We start from the raw sequence: 15,599 nt of genomic DNA on the forward strand, positions 1-15,599 counted from the left end.
TAACTTTTCCCTGCCACTGTCCTGAGCAACTTCTGCTCAACCTGATAACCAGTAGTGCTTCTTGGAGGTGATATAATTCCAGCCCAGTGCAGAAAAAAAATGGTTATTTTTCCTTTTCAGGACAGCTTCGTCCAGAGTTAAAACCCTGCTTCCAGTGGGGTTTCGAACTTTTGGAGGTAGTTGATGGGCCTGTGTCCTCTCTGGGCCCTGCCTGGTGCCCGGGATGATAAAAGAGCTGAGTCACCTCCTGGAAGCCTTTGAGTTTCACATTGATCAACCATCTAAGCTGCTCAGTATCGGGCCACATTGGGTTGAACTCCAGCCAACCTAATCAAGGAGACAGGTGTGGCTTTGTTTAGTGTCTGAAATCAGCAGCGTTCCCTTGAGTAAACTTTTCTTCCAAGTGGTTCAGGAGGAATGAATTGTAGCCATTTCTGCCATCAGTCACCCAGACAGCACTGGTGGCCCCTGTGTTCTGGTCAGGTGACTGACAAGTTCATTCTGAACTATAGACCCCCTTACAGATAACAGCTGGGGATTGTGCTGAGGACAAGCCTTGTGTTGGGGAAGAGGGGAAGGGGGAGAGGAGGCATTTGAGAGCTCGGACCGGTGCCAGTCTTGTGCTCTCAGCTCTTTCTGCAGGGCCCTGGGGCAGTTCTCTTGGTGTGTTATATAGGTTGAGCATCCTTAGTGTGAAAAAGCCTGAATCCAGAAATCTGAAACACTTTGAGGTTGACGCTCAAAATTTTTGAATTCTGGAGCAACTTTGCGTTTTAGATTTTTGAATCAGGGATGCCAAATTGGTAAAGTCTATGTAAATATTCCAAAATCAAAAACCTTCAAAATATGAAATACTTCTGTTCCCAACCATTTTGGGCAAGGGACATGGAACGTGTTTCGGGTTTAGTTATGACACACACCTGATTCTCTAGGCAGTGGGCATTACTGAAACCTGCCAGATCATGTATTCAATGTCCCCCACCCCCACCCCTACCCCCACCGCCCTGCACTGCCATCTAAGACTGACAGTACCTTTGCAAAGGAAGGTCATGCGTGCGCTCTTGGCTTGTTCTTTGATGCAGCCTGACACTGCCCCTGCTTGATTGGCGAGGTTGAAGCAGCCTTCCAGGGTGGCTGATATTTCAGACAGATGGCAGCAACAGATGCTGTTTGCTGGCCATTTCCTGGTAATCTTTGCAAGGAGAAAGATCACGGCTAGCTTTCAAACTGGACAAGCATGTGTTTACCTTGTGGCTATGAACTTCTGTTAGGCTGGTTCCTGAGCTGGAGAATGAGAGTCGCCTCCCAGAGTTGCCGTGAAGCTTGGTGAGGCTGGAGTTTGAGGGAAGCCCCCGTGAGTGTGGCACGGGGGTCACACGTGATTCTTCTCTCTGCCTGTTACGGTGTTTCAGTCAGGGAGAAAGAGAAATGGGTCCCCTGAGTTTTCTGGAGGTTGACTAGGCTGACTCTGAAGCAGATAGAGTCATAGTGTCCTGCAATATCTTGCCCACAAGGCATACAGTTTTGGCTGTCATCAGAACAAGGTGCACAGGTGTTTATTAACCCCGAGTGGCTGCGCTGGAATGAAGCATGTTGGTGATGGATGCTAGCATTGGCCCTCCAAGTCAGGCTCTGAGGTTGCCAGGAAACAGCCAGGGCCACCCAGAAGACAGTGACATCAGGGAATTTAGGATGAACAAGACAAGCTTGCACAGGAGCTTCTTGATGCCCAGCCCTGTACCTGGGACAGGTAGCACAATGAGGTCTGCAGACCGTGGGACCCATGCATGCAGCATAAAGCATGCTCTTCCAGTCATAGTGGGTGATCAACTCCACACCTCCGAGAAGTCTGGAAAAAAGTTTCTAGGTGTTAAAGAATTCAGACAATCCTGCAGTTTTTGCAATGGTGAAATTTTTTACTATTTTTGTATCTACATTAAAGTGAAGAAAGAGATACGTATGGTATAGGTATTAATCCCTCTCTTCTGTTATTTCGTGGTGCTGGGGGAGTATTTTTAAAGGAAAGCATAGAACCTTTCATTATATTTCCACCTGCCTGAGTCTGGCTGTGTAGAAAATCCTTGAATAAATTCTTTTGTGAAGGCCCTCTGCAGTGCGGGTGACCTTGTACCCGATAGTGTTTAGCTTGCATTCTGATGGTTTTTTGCATAAAAGTGTCTGTTTTCCTGATGGGTAGAGGTCACGTTTTGTAATTAAGACCTGATTTGAGTGTTCTTCCTGAATAGAAGTTTTGAATCAGCTGATAGCCTCACGACCCTCAGAGGCAATGACAACTTTACTTAGGTTCACAGAGGGAGGTTTTTCTCCACTACGTTTATTTCAGTTTCAGGTGCAGCTTAGTGTGCTGATTGCCAGTGCCATGCTTTTCTTGAGGAAAACACTGTACCCCTCATTTATCACACTGGTGGCCAGTTATCCAAGGTGGCCACTGCAATCTGGAATGGATTTCAGGCAGTTTCACTTCCATGTCGGCTGCTCCGTGACATTGGTTCAAGTCTTGCTTCATTCCGTCTGCGACTTCCTTTACTGATTGTGCTCAGAGGCATTGTGTTCTGACTTGTCCAAGTATCAGAGGACCCAGGTTCCCAGCCAATTCACTGTTACTTTGCTTAGGGCTAGCCCATCGGTGGTTCACATTTGGTTCCCTGTTGGCACGATTAGAGTTTCTTCTATGGACCATCAGAAAGAACAGGGGGTGTGCAAAACCCACTGAGTTTGGAATTTAACAACCTAAGTGATTTCCTAACTCAAAGCCTATGAAGGAAAACCTTTGATGTCTATTATGGTTTGAACCTTAAATAGACCCTAAAGGCCATGTACTGAAGGCTCATTGCCAGCGCATGGTGCTGTTAGGAGATGGTGGGACTTTAGGAGGTGGAGCCTAGAGGGAGGAAGTTAGGTCATTGGGGGCATGTCCTTAAAAGAGATACTGGGGCCCTGGCCCCTTCTATCTGCTCCTCATCTTCTTCCTGCCATGATGTTCTGCCTCACTGCAGGCCAAGGAACCAACCATCCATGGATTGAATCCTTTAAAACCATGAGTGAAAATAAATCTTTCTTATTAGTTGATTGTCTCAAGTATTTTGACATAGCAACAGACAGCTGACCAACACAGTCCCTGAGAAAGTTAACACCTCTGTAAATTTAGGTATGAGTATCTATCCTGGAAGGTTATTAGAAAGATGAAATAATCTCACTCATTTGAGTGTGATGCATTCAAGGGAGGCCCTGAATTTGGACACCTCAAATGGCCACAAGGATTCTCCCCGGCATTGACCTAGGGAAGCCTGACTGGGCAAATTCACTTGTCAATATCTTAAAAATGCAGCTTCTTTTTGGAATTGTAGTTGGAACTACAGATACTGAAGTAATTTTGGGTCATGGCTGCCCAATACACTGCCATGTGTTGATTACTTTTTATAGTAAGTGGTGTAAATAACAAGAGATTAAAATATCAGCATAAGAAATAAGAACCCTGGTTTCAGACCTGAGACCAGATACAGTACTGCATTTCCAGGGGACCTGTCATTGTAAACCCCTGACAGAGAGAAGGGTGTAATCTTTCAGGTATGCTTTTAAATCTTGCTCACATCTAGTATTCCCATTGTGTTTGGTTATCAGCTTTTCCCTGAATGAAGTCATACCTTAAAAAAAAAAAAATCATGCAGCTTTTAACATGATTCTAGAAAATTCATAAAGAGGGGTTAATTTTTAAATCAAAATTTATGAACTTGCCTTATAACATTTTTATGATAGTCCTGCTTGAATTATCTTTTTCTATTTGACTAAAATAGAATTCGATTTTTCTGTGGGGTATTTAACATTTTGGGTCATAATCATGCTAGGAATGAATTAATAGATCTTCTCCAAGTGAACTGTCAAAGACGGAGCCCCTCTGGGTTGGAAATGTGATTAAAAATGCCAGTGAACTCACTCAGAAGTCCACCGAGTACTTCAGGGTCCCCTGGAAAATGTTGGTCAAGGACTGGAAATGTTTACCCAAGTGTAGAGCACGTACTGCAGCAGCAAACTCACCAGCTGGGAGGGATCTGCGGTCACCTTTGTCAGGCTTCTGTCCTCTTGACTTCCGTGTGGTTTTGAAGTATCTCTCTCAGATTTCCTGGGTAGGGTGGAGGGGGTGTCTTCAGCCCAGGGAGAGAGATCCTGGCCATCTCCCAACAAATGGCCGGGGCAGGACTTCCCAGAGAGGAATGTGTCTCAGAGAGGACCCCGGCCCTCCTGGTCCTTGACCCAGGTTCCCAAACATGCCCACTTTGCCCTTGGGATCCACCCTGTTATTTTTGGCAAGCTTTGAGGGGTGCAAGCAGTGTCTGTTGAGAGGAGGGCTGAAGGTACTGGGGAGCGCAGATCCCCTCTCCCAACCCTCTCCTCCTGCTGAGGGTAGTGGAAGGTGGAGAGTGGTGGGGCCTCAGCATCTTTCCAGCAGAGCCTGTTGGTTCTGGCAAATCAATAACCAGTCATTTTAAAAAAATGATTAAAATCAAACAAGCCTACCTGATACATGTTTCTTTCTATCACTTTATAGATTTTCATAGGTTCCTTCTGTACAAGTGACGTCCCAGGTCATCCATCTCTGCTGAGATCTGCATTGGGTTGGAGAGTTTGGAGGATCCCAGGGGCCTTGACACCTCAGAGGCGTATTCGGCTGAAAAATTCATCTTTTTGAAGAGTTCTGCATTCTGCCAGTCACCTGTGTGCCAAAGGTAAGTGTGCAGATTTCTGCAGGAGACCAGCAGAACTTGCTGCTTTTACCTTGAGTGTTTAATTGACATGGGAGGCTTCCAACTAGCATTTTGCAAGTAATCATAACCCAAACCACATTCAGTTTTCAAGGAAATTAAATTAAATGTGGTTTGGGTTATGATTACTTGCGTAATGCTAGTTGGGTTAATCCCCTACTGACTGCAGTGTGTGACGGTGTGGAAGTATGTAGAATCGTGGGTACCTCCCACCTACAAGCTGGCCTCTGCTCATCTGCCTCCCCACATGTTCTGATGTGGGGGGGGGAACGGCAGGGGGTGGGAGGGTCTCCTGGTACTGTACCGGGCCAGGGAGTGCAAAGGTGAATAACCATTGCTCTTAAGGGCTTTCAGTGTAGTAAATCTTTGATTCCAGCTTTGATGTTAAGAAGCTAAGTCTATATTAAAAGTGCAAACAAATAAAGGATTTCAAGGAAGGTTTACCTGTCCTATGAAAAATCTGCTCCTATACATTACAACAGTAACATGGATGTGGATTTTGGGATCCAGGGTTCATTTAATAGCAGCAGTCGGGGGACAAAAACATGTGGTTCTATAACAAAAGTCCTTTTTTTCTGTTTTTTATTTTTTATTTTGGCCATGCTAGGAGCTGATCCCAGGACCCCATACCTGGTTGGCAAGCACCGTACCACTGAGCTATACCCCCAGCCCACAAATATATTTCTTAGCTTTCACAAGTTGTTTGGGGTATTTGACTCAGGGTCTGAGTTAGTATTTGGTGGTCTCATTAATCTGGTGTTTCATCTCAGGCTGGGCAGAAGGAATCGCTTTATGACCAAGTAAAATTTCACCTCCAGAGCATTGTCTCAGAACTGCCAGGATAAAACCCAGTACACCAGCTTTCCTTGCAAACATTATTTTGTCTCTGTATTTTCCAGATGGTTCTATACTCTGAAATCTCTCTGTGTAGTGGTTTCCATAAATTCACTACCTTAGGATAAATTAGAATTTCCTTTTACTTGGTCTAGAAGGACTATTAAAATTGTGAATGTCTCTTTTTCCTTGACCACTTGTCTTATTTGTTTTCTGTCTTTTGGAACCTGCTGAGTTTTAGTTATGCCCATCTGTTATTCAGAACACCACAGAATCAGTATGTAGTATTTCTAAGGGTAGGATTTTGTCCATTGTTTTCTCCTTGGTACCCTTTATGATTTCCTTTAGGGATAATGACACATGGTCCATTTATTTAGGGTGTCCTTTATCATGAGTCCAGAGCTAGGGTGTGGTTTGGGGGTGAGCCCTGGACTCTCAGGTTAGGTCTCCTGATTCGCCGGCTTCCCTGCCGACCTTTACCACACTGTTATCCCCACCCTCCCCACTGAGGGCGCTGTGGAGCTTCAGACCCCTCATGCTTTCATGGGGCTTTCCAGGGCCTCTCTTCCAAACCTTACAGAAGATGACCACCACTGGGGTGTTCTAATCCTGGGAGACATAGGAACTCAAACTCTTCTCCAACCCCTTGTGATTTAAAAGAAAAAAAAAAAAATCATTTACATGGAACCTTTTCAGACTTGAGCATTTGCAAATACGGTCAGCCCCCTGTCAATCTGATCGTCAGGTTTCAAGGGAACGCAAGCTGGAAATGACAGATCCTTAGATCTGTTCCGCAGAATTCGTTAATAATTCACCAGGAGCAGTCTCTGGCCCATGCTCCTGAGGAAGTTCTTAATCACCAGTGACATTAACAGACTTGGAGTTCTCACTCTTCTTTCAGAAAGCCAGGAGGTGGGGAAGCAGCGCGCACACGCATGGCTGCAGGTTCAGCATCAGCACCACGAAAGGGCAAGTCACGGGACACACATGCTGGCTGGACCCACATCTGGGGCTGGGCTAAGGGAGCAGTTAAAGGAAGTGGGGGTCCAAGGTATCAGGGAGGGAACTGATGGGGTCTCTGAGCCCCTGTTCCATGGACTGCATTCTCTGCCCTGTATTTTGTCTCCCCTTTGAAGTAAAGGGGCATAGTCTTGGGATCCTCCCTGTCTCTGATCTGCCTGCTTTGAGGAGTGAAGAGTGTGGTAAGAGATGGAGTCTCACTTCTCCTTTTCACACCTTCGTATAGGATTTTTTGTCTTGTTGTGTTTGGGTACCGGGATTTGAACCCAGGTGTGTTTTACTACTGAACTGTCTCCCCAGCCCTTTCTGGTTTTTGAGACAGAGTCTCTAAGTTGCTGAGGGAATCGCAACTGCTGAAGTGGCCGCGGCAGACTTGGAGCTGCGATCCTCTTGTCTCTTGAGTTGCTGGGAGGGTAGGTGTGTGCACTGTACTCAGCCAAAGTGTCTGCACATGTACCACCTGCTTTTCGTTCCTCCAATTCGTGCTTGAAAATGCACTTTAATTCCCTGTTGTTGGAGGCTGGCTGTTGGCTACTGGGGATGGAGGTGGCGAAAGGCTTGACACTCTGCGCTGAGAATGTTTTACCTTTTTAAAAGCTGGTGGAGGCTTTTCCAGAGGAATGGTGGCCTCCAGGGTTAGAAGGATGTTGGTACAGGGAAAGGTGATGGCTTAGGTGACGAGGCTCGAGGCCTAAGATCAGTCAACAAAACCTGGATTTCATAAAGTTGTCAGTTGGTGACAGCAGTATCCAGAGTGCAGATGTCATCTATGATTCTTGACATATCCTTTGCCCTTCTACATAGAAGCAGCAGTGACTTTGTTTTATTTGAGCAGGAGAAAATGAAAAGTTATGCCTCTCTGTCATTCTTACATTCACAAGAATGCTATCCAGTAATAATTCTTGTAGTGAAGAAGAGTTTTACTCCTTATATTAGCCATAATTTACATAAGAGCAAGGTTTACACATATTTAGTCTGTTTTGTGTTACTATAACAAAATGCCTGAGTCTGGGTAACTTTATAAAGAGAAGAGGTTTATTTAATTCACAGTTCTAGAGGTTCAAGGACTCTGTGGCTGGTGATGGCTTCTTGCTAGCAGAGTTCTGAGATGGCAAAGGGCGTTGCAAGAGATAGGGAGTATGGGTGTGCCTGTATGGGTATTCTCTCTCTCTCTTCATATGAAGCCACCAGAATTCAGTTGTGGGGGCTCCACCCTGATGAGCCTATCTGATCCTAATCAACCCCCAAATCCTCACCTCTAAACACTATAATCAGATTAATTTGCCACCCTCTTAATACCTCACAATGAGGATTAAATATTCATCCATGAACCCTTGGGAGACAAGCAGAGCAGTATGCTTGGGAAACTTGCCTTCCATTTATTCCTGCCATTTACCGTGTTCCAGCTTTTTGGTGTTTTGGAGAATGCAGCCAAACTTGGCCCCACCCCCAGGGATTATCTGGAAAGACATTTTACACACAGGGCTCGTGGCTCAGTCCTGAAGTTTCTAGGGCTACAACTGCAGTTGCATGTATGGAGCTGGAGATCTTCTGGTGCCTGGAGGTGACTTGTTGAGTTTCTGCTGAAACAGAGGTGACCAGCCCCCTTCCTGCCACACAGTGGGGCTCCTGGGAGCTGAGGGAAAAGGTCTGTGCAGCGTGGACCAGGAGCCTCTTCCTAACATGGCACTAGAGTATTGAGGGACGGCCACAGGCTCTGGGTCTCCAGGTTTCTAACTGGCCCAGGAAAGTATTGACAGCTGTTTAAAAAAAAAAGAAAGAAAGAAAGAAAGAAAGAAAAGAAAGGGAAAAAGAACGCGCTGCTCCCACCACAGTGACCATGGCATTGTAGCTGGTGGAGGCAGCCACACCCGGTGGCAGGTGCCTTGCCCAGGGCCCACCACCTCCGGCACAGGCAGAGGGTCAGCCCCGTGTGCTGGGTGGAGACAGGAGCGCAAGCCTTTTGACCCAGGTCTGCTGCTGCTGAGCCCAGGTTTTATCTGCTGCCCATGCTGCTGTCTCTGACATACCTGGGTGACGACGCGGTGACACCCCTTTCTCTGTGTGTTTCCCTTGAACTGGGACTTGAGCTCTGAGAGAATAAACAGCTTGGTCAGAGCCCAGTGCTGGTGGGAGGCAGAGCAGGCTGGAAGCTCCACCCAAAGCCTCGCCTTCTACTGCAGCATGAATTCCATTTGATTTCTTTTTCTCTTGGAAAAATCTCCAGCATGTAAGTATGATTTGGGAGAGTGTCCCTTTTCACCACTGAGGGAAGGCTGTGGGAGGATCGGCGAGCTCCCAGTGGCAGTTCCAGATGATCTGAGGATAGGACACGGGCCTTCCAGCTCCGTGGTGCTGGGCCTGCGCTGGGCTCAGAGCCGTGCTGGATTCAGGATTCCCAGGTTACGATTAGACCGGCTGAGAGAGAACCGATGGATACCAGGGGATGGCCTCATGGTTAGTAGCCACTTCCTGGTCCTTTGTACAGCACCTCCACACAGAGCAAAATTACCTAAAATTGTGATTTAACATTTCTACCGTGACCCGTGAAATAGTCGTTTTCTCACAGCTGAGATGATCATCAAAGTTAAGTCCTGCGTTTTTTCCTCCACATTTTAGCTAACATGCACTGGCCGAGGCTCCTAGAAAGCTGGAGAAAAAAATGAAGAACAAAAGAGCAAGTCCCTGTCTGCTTCCCCCACCACCTTCTTTTCTCCACGACAGATTCTAGAGATTAAATACAGAACATTCTGGTACATTTTAGCTACATCTGTCTCTCCTCTCCCCAATCTGAGGTTTCGTTTTCTGCATTTTCAGTTACCCATAGTAAACAACGGTTTATCAATATTAAAGGGAAAATTCCAGAAATGATTGGTGGACTTAGATTGCGTGTGGTTCTGACTAGTGTGAGGAAGTCTTGCTCCATTCCACCCCAGGAATCATCTTTTTGTCTGGCCTCTCCATGCTCTATGTGCCATCTGCCCGTTGGTCATTTGGAAGCCTCCTGGGTTATCAGTCACTGTCACCGTATGGCCGGGCTTGTGTTCACGTATCTCATATTTTACTTAATAATGGCCCCAAAGCACAAGAGCAGCGATGCCGGCAAGTTTGTTACTTTATAGTTTATTAATTTATGTTGTTATAATTATCCTATTTTAGCATTAGTCATCATTAATCTGTTTCTGTGTCTAATTTATGAATTCAACCTTGTCATAGATATGTATGTATAGGAAGAAACAGAACAGATAAGAGTACATTCTATGACTTTAGACCTCCACTGGGAGTTCTAGAGCCCATCTCCCGAGAATAAGGGGGATCTGTAGTACCCTAGAGTTACAAAGGAATAGTCCCCCACAGCCTATTATGAAAATGAGCCCAGAGAGGTCCTGTATGTACCGGACACAGTGCTGCATGGTGACCTGTGGCTCACGCCTGAATGTCGGTTCGTGGATATCTGGGGTAGTACGTGCTCTGTGTTGCTTTAGGAATCCCCAGGCCTGCCACATAGGTGTTGGGACAGGAAAAAAACTACAGTAAAGAAGCAGGCTCGGAAGAGCTTCCAAAGAGATTACTGCTGCAGAAGTTCCAAAATTAGGAAAAGTAGGCAGTGTTTTTTTTTTTTTTTTCCTTGACTTTATTCCTCCAGAAAAGCAAGAAAGTAGACTCTCGCTGTGCATGTGTCTCAGGGGTGGGGTGTAGGCTTTTTTTGCAAACTGGAACTAGAATAGGTAATTAAAAATAAATTGCTCTGCTGGCATGAGAATACCCTGGGATGCCACCAGAATGCTGCTCCAGAGGGTGTGTTGGGAAATGGTAGCAGTGCCTGCCTACTCGTGTCTGGCGGTCCCGGAACACTGGGGCGTGGGTGTCCCAGGGACATCCGTTGTGCCTCCACCTCCACCTGCCACTGGTGGGCCTCACTGTGGGGAGCCAGAGCAGCCTGAGCCTTAGATTTCTGCTTATCATCGTCAGTTTTTCCCTCTGGCTTTTATTATATCATTGTCAGTGTTTTCTTTGGAAATGTCGTTGGCTCCAAGATATTAAAATGGCTTTAAAAACATGACGGATAAGTCAGACCACGACAGATCAGTTTAAGGGGGGTGATCTTGGGGACTGTGTGAATGAGCAAAATATGAATGAAATGCATGATTCGGATGGAAACAAATGGTCCCTAACACTCCCCAGGGTGGAATGGTGGCCAGGTTCTCCTGCCAGATCTGTGACGGTGGAGCCGGCCCTGTGTCCCCCCTGTGCAGCGGCACACACCTTCCAGACCCGTACAGGACACTGATGAGCTCATTTGTAAGCTTGGAGTGTGACTTCTGTCTGCAGGAAGTAAGGGTGGTCCTAATTTTGAATGGCTAGGCCTGCTTCCTGGCCACAGCTCTTGCTGTGTGACCCTGTCTGACGGCCTGTAACAGCCATGGGGTGCACAAGCGTGGTCAGAAGAGGCCCGTGGCTGGCGTGGACCTCAAGTCAGAAGTTGCAGCAGGGGTGATGTCCCTCTCGGGTGCTCAGACAGCTAGCTCATCCCTCCAGGGACATGGGGGGTGTCTCTGGGCTTGGTGTTTTTAGTAGTTTTTCTAAATAGCTTGTCACTTCTGCCGACATGCCATCTCGGGTTGGGATTGCGCTCTCTCTATTCCGTGTGTGGGTGGTACGCAGTGGAGTGCTCCTGTGGCCCTGAATGCTCTGTCTGTACGTGTTACATTCCTACACACCAGAGTCCCTCCTGACCTGAGGGATCTGTTCTAAGACCTCCGTGGATGCCTGAAACCGTGGATAGTACTGACCCCTACGTACACCATGCTTCCTACTGCAGGTACCTGTCCATGGTGAAGTTTAATGGATAAATTTGGCACAGAGAGATTAACCATAATAGAACAGTCATATCAGTTCACCATAATAAAAGCTATGCAAATGTGGTCTTTCTCTCTTCTCTCTCAAGATATCTTAATTCTTCCCAATAGTAATATTTGGGGGCTGTGATTGACCATGGGTAACTGAAACCTCCGGGGCAGACTCTTGGCTAAGGGGTGACCACCATCCTACTTTCTTCCTGGGCACCCAGCAGCACTCCTGGGTAGTGATTGGGACAGTCAGGGAGCCCCACCGTGCCCTCGGTCAGGCTTGTTTTGTTCAGATTTAGATTCTACCCAGAAGTTTTTTCATAGATTTGTTGTTGTTCTTGTTATTGTCGTGCTCACGAAGACTGAAGATTGGAGGGTCATCAGTTCCAGGACCGTCTTCCCTGTCCCCAACCCACATCTGGTGGAGGCCTCTTTTGGGAGAGAAGCTAAATGCAGCCTGTCTTCAAGTGACCAGGCCTCCTGGCCTGAGAGCTCCTTTGGTGGTTCCACAGATGCCACGCCTCCCAGCGGGGCTCAGCACAGAGGTCTCTGTCGAAAGCACTGGGTGCGTGTCTCCGTGTGCATGTGTGAGTCGGGGGGTTGTGCCTCCATGGCTTTCTCTGGCCGTGTCCTCTGTGCCATTGACGTACAGGGAAAAGGTAGATGAGGTTGGGATTCTGAGAATTCTGTGGGTGGCACATGCCCTCACTTATTTGTCCGCAGTGGAATCAGGAGCTCATCGGCCACCTTAGCCTGCATTTCTGGAAAGAGGACCGGAAAGCTCCCTGAGCTGTCAGCAGATGCTGCTAGTTTGGGGTAGCCTAGTGGGGCTCGGTACAGACTGTGGGGGCGAGTTGGACGTGTCTGGGTGCGTGGGAGTGGAGTGGAGGTAGACGTGTTATGGTCTCTGCCTCTCTCGACTTTCTCTGTACATCAGTGCCTGCTGCTGCACCCCGGGTGGGCACCTGGCGCCTGACATCTTGTTGTGGCCTCAGTCTTCCTTGAAGGGACCTTGATATGGTTTAGATAGGAGCTGTCCCCCAAAGGCTCACATGTGAAACAATGCAAGATGATTTAGAGGTGGAATGACTGGGTTATGAGAGCCTTACCCCCATCAGTGCGTTAATCCCCTGGTAGGGATTAACCTGGTGGTAAGTGTAGTGTGGCTGGAGGAGGTGGGTCCCTGGGGCTGGGCCTTAGGGGTTTATAATTTGTCCTCATTGAGCAGAGCGAGCTCTCTCTGCTTCCTGGGTGCCTTTTTCCCAGCTTCTTCCCTCCACAACACTCTTCTGCCATGATGTTCAACCACACCTCACCCCCCAAGGAACAGAGCCAGCTGTTTATGCACTGAGACCTCTGAAACTGTGAGCCCCCAACAAACTTTTCCTCTAATTGTTCTTGTCAGGTCTTTTGGTCACAGTAGTGAAAAAGCTGACTAAAACAGACCTTTACTGAGAAGGTGTCCATTGGAGTGTTTTCATATATTCACTTTTTAGGTAATTCATTAGATTTTTCAAAAATCCCATTCCATGCCTAGTGTTTATTGGCCATTCCAATCTTTGATCCCGACAGTGTGCCGATCCTCAGTGGAGATTCTGGAGAAACAGGAAGCAGCGCTGGGCACTGAAGTGCCAGAAGGTACCTGAAATGGGACCTCCATCCAGTGCCCTCTTCCCGTTCCTTTTTTCTTTCCACCTTAGGAACTCCGGCTTCAGGCATGGTGGTTCCTGGAAAAGAGACAGCAGAGAAATCACGTAGCCAAGTCCATATTATTCACACAGAGAGGATGGTAATTTCTCTTCTTTCAGGGTTTTTTATGGGGCCTTGTTTTGCCCAGGGGGACCATTATCCAGGTTACCTGCAGAGTACAGAAGGATGGAAAGTCTCTATAACTCTACAAAAGGCAGTAGGTACACACCGTGAGTTATGTTAGACCCCCAAAGACGTTGGTCACATGTGCTCTGCTGCCCAGCCCGGCCCTCTGGTGCTCAGGGTTAGATCCCTTGTATCCTAACGTCCTGGTGACTGGGATCACAGCTGCTGGCTCCGAGTGATCTCAGTGGAGCTTCTGATTAACCAGCGTGTTCTGTCCCCTCAAGCAGTTTGTTTGAGGCGTGCATGGCATGTTTTATGGGGAGGCCTGTCATTTTGACTGTCGGGAATGGAAAAGATTGATACAGAATACCTGATCACTATTCCCCACCCTCTGTAAAAGTGGAACTAATAAGCCAGAAATGTCTTAATCCAAATTAGCATCAAGGTTCAAGTAGATTAAGTGGTAAAGGGCTTTGAACCCTGGGCCTGGATTCAGGCCATTCCTGACTACACCCCGCAGTTCTCCTCCATCTCGACCCTAGTGACTGGCCACCTCAAGGTCCTTCCCTCTGAGAAGCTCTCCTCTCCTGTCTCATCTTGGCCCATTTTAAAGACATTTTACGTATGTTGTAAATAAAAGGGTAAAAAATGATGTTAATTAAAATAAAGGAGGCAGGATTATATTAATATCAGATAAGGACACTTAATAGAGACAGATATCAATCAGGGACAGAAAGGGGTCACAGTCCACGGAGAATTCAGCATTCCTGAGTGTGTGTGCTGCAGCTGCGAGAGGAGCAAAGCTTCTGCCAGTAGAATCAGAGGGAGAAGCTGACGAATTTACAGCCACACTGGAGATGCCCCAGCCCTGTCGGTGGTTCTTAGAGCTGCACAAAACCTCAGAATTCAACACCAGCGACAGTTAACAAGAGCTAACTAACCTCACACCACACCCGGCAGCACAGAACATGCTTTCTTTCCACCAGCCACTGAACAGGCCACATTTGATTTGACCGTGTCCTTGGCAAAAAAAACCAATCGTAGCAAATTTTAAAGAACACACACACAGTATATTCTCTGAACTCCCAATAAAATTTCTCCTTTTCCTTCAAAACATCAAAAAAAAAAAATTCAATCTCAAAAGGTCACATATGATTCCATTTACATAAAATTCTCAACATGAGGAAGTCTCAGAGGTGGAGGTTGGTGTTTATCGTGGGGTGGGGAGTGGGGAAGGAGGTGGGTCTCACTTTACAGGTGCAGCAGGAAAGATGGCTTTGCCTGGTGGGATGTTTGTGTATCTTGATCACAGCGTTGACTGAGCGGGTCTACACATGACAGCGTGACAGAACCATACACAGTGCTACGTTAGTGTCCTGGTTGGATATTGTGCTAAGGGGTTGTAAGACGTCACCCTTGGGGGAAACCAGGGGAAGGATACACCTCTCTGCACTACGTTTGGAATTTCCCGAGAATCCGTACTTACTCAGAGTCTTAAACATTCTTGAGAAGAAAAAAAATTTAAAAGGTCAACTCATTTCCTCTTATTACAATAGGCTATAGTTGGTGATCCAAGAAATTTCCAAGTTTACAGAGCAAGCGTGAGCTAAGTCATAAAAGGAAGACAGAAACGGGACGGGATGGGGGGGGTTAGGCTCATTTCAAGGTTGCTGTGGGATATGTTTTTCTCATCAACAAATTTCCCTGTTCTCTTCCTGGGGACTGCTTTGTTTTCACATACAGGTTTAATCTAAAATAATTTACCTTGTATCTATGTTGATTGAAAATAAAAGCCATGCACACAGACCATATGAATACTGCCCATATCAACACACACACACAGTGTACCCTCATGTATACATACATGGGTGCTCATGTGTGCATGCACATCAAACTAACAATGCAGTATTTAAGCTCTGTTTTGACTTTCTTTTTTGGTACCAGAGATTGAACTCAGGGGTTCTTAACCACTGAACCACAGCCCCAGCTCTTTTAAATATTTTATTTAGAGACAGGGTCTCACTGAGTTGCTTAGGGCCTCGTTAAGTTGCTGAGGCTGGCTTTGAACTCATTGTCCTCTTGCCTCAGCCTCCCAAGCCGCCGGGATACAGGTGTGTGCCACTGTGCCCAACTGTTTTGACTTTAAAATCTAAGAAATAAGAAAAAATAGAAGGCTCTGAAAATCATGCTAGCTATTGCATGGATCTGTACGCAGGCGCACTAACCCTGAGGTCAGGAGACCCTGGCTGAGGTCTCAGCTTGTCCTTAATTGTCTGTGGCATCTTGAGCAGGTCACCAG

At 46.9% G+C, this 15,599-nt stretch overlaps 1 protein-coding gene across 1 annotated transcript in view; it reads left to right on the forward strand.

Annotated features, from left to right (window-relative positions):
- The window catches only part of Nck2 (NCK adaptor protein 2), a 144,576-nt gene that overhangs the window by 66,429 nt on the left and 62,548 nt on the right, over positions 1-15,599 (forward strand). The window contains exon 2 of the mRNA XM_026411345.2: positions 4,568-4,745. The gene's annotated coding sequence lies outside the window, so the exon portion shown is untranslated. The remainder of the gene's footprint in view (positions 1-4,567; positions 4,746-15,599) is intronic.

The sequence above is a fragment of the Urocitellus parryii genome, chromosome 12, assembly GCF_045843805.1.
Source record: "Urocitellus parryii isolate mUroPar1 chromosome 12, mUroPar1.hap1, whole genome shotgun sequence".
In the NCBI taxonomy this organism is placed as follows: domain Eukaryota; kingdom Metazoa; phylum Chordata; class Mammalia; order Rodentia; family Sciuridae; genus Urocitellus; species Urocitellus parryii.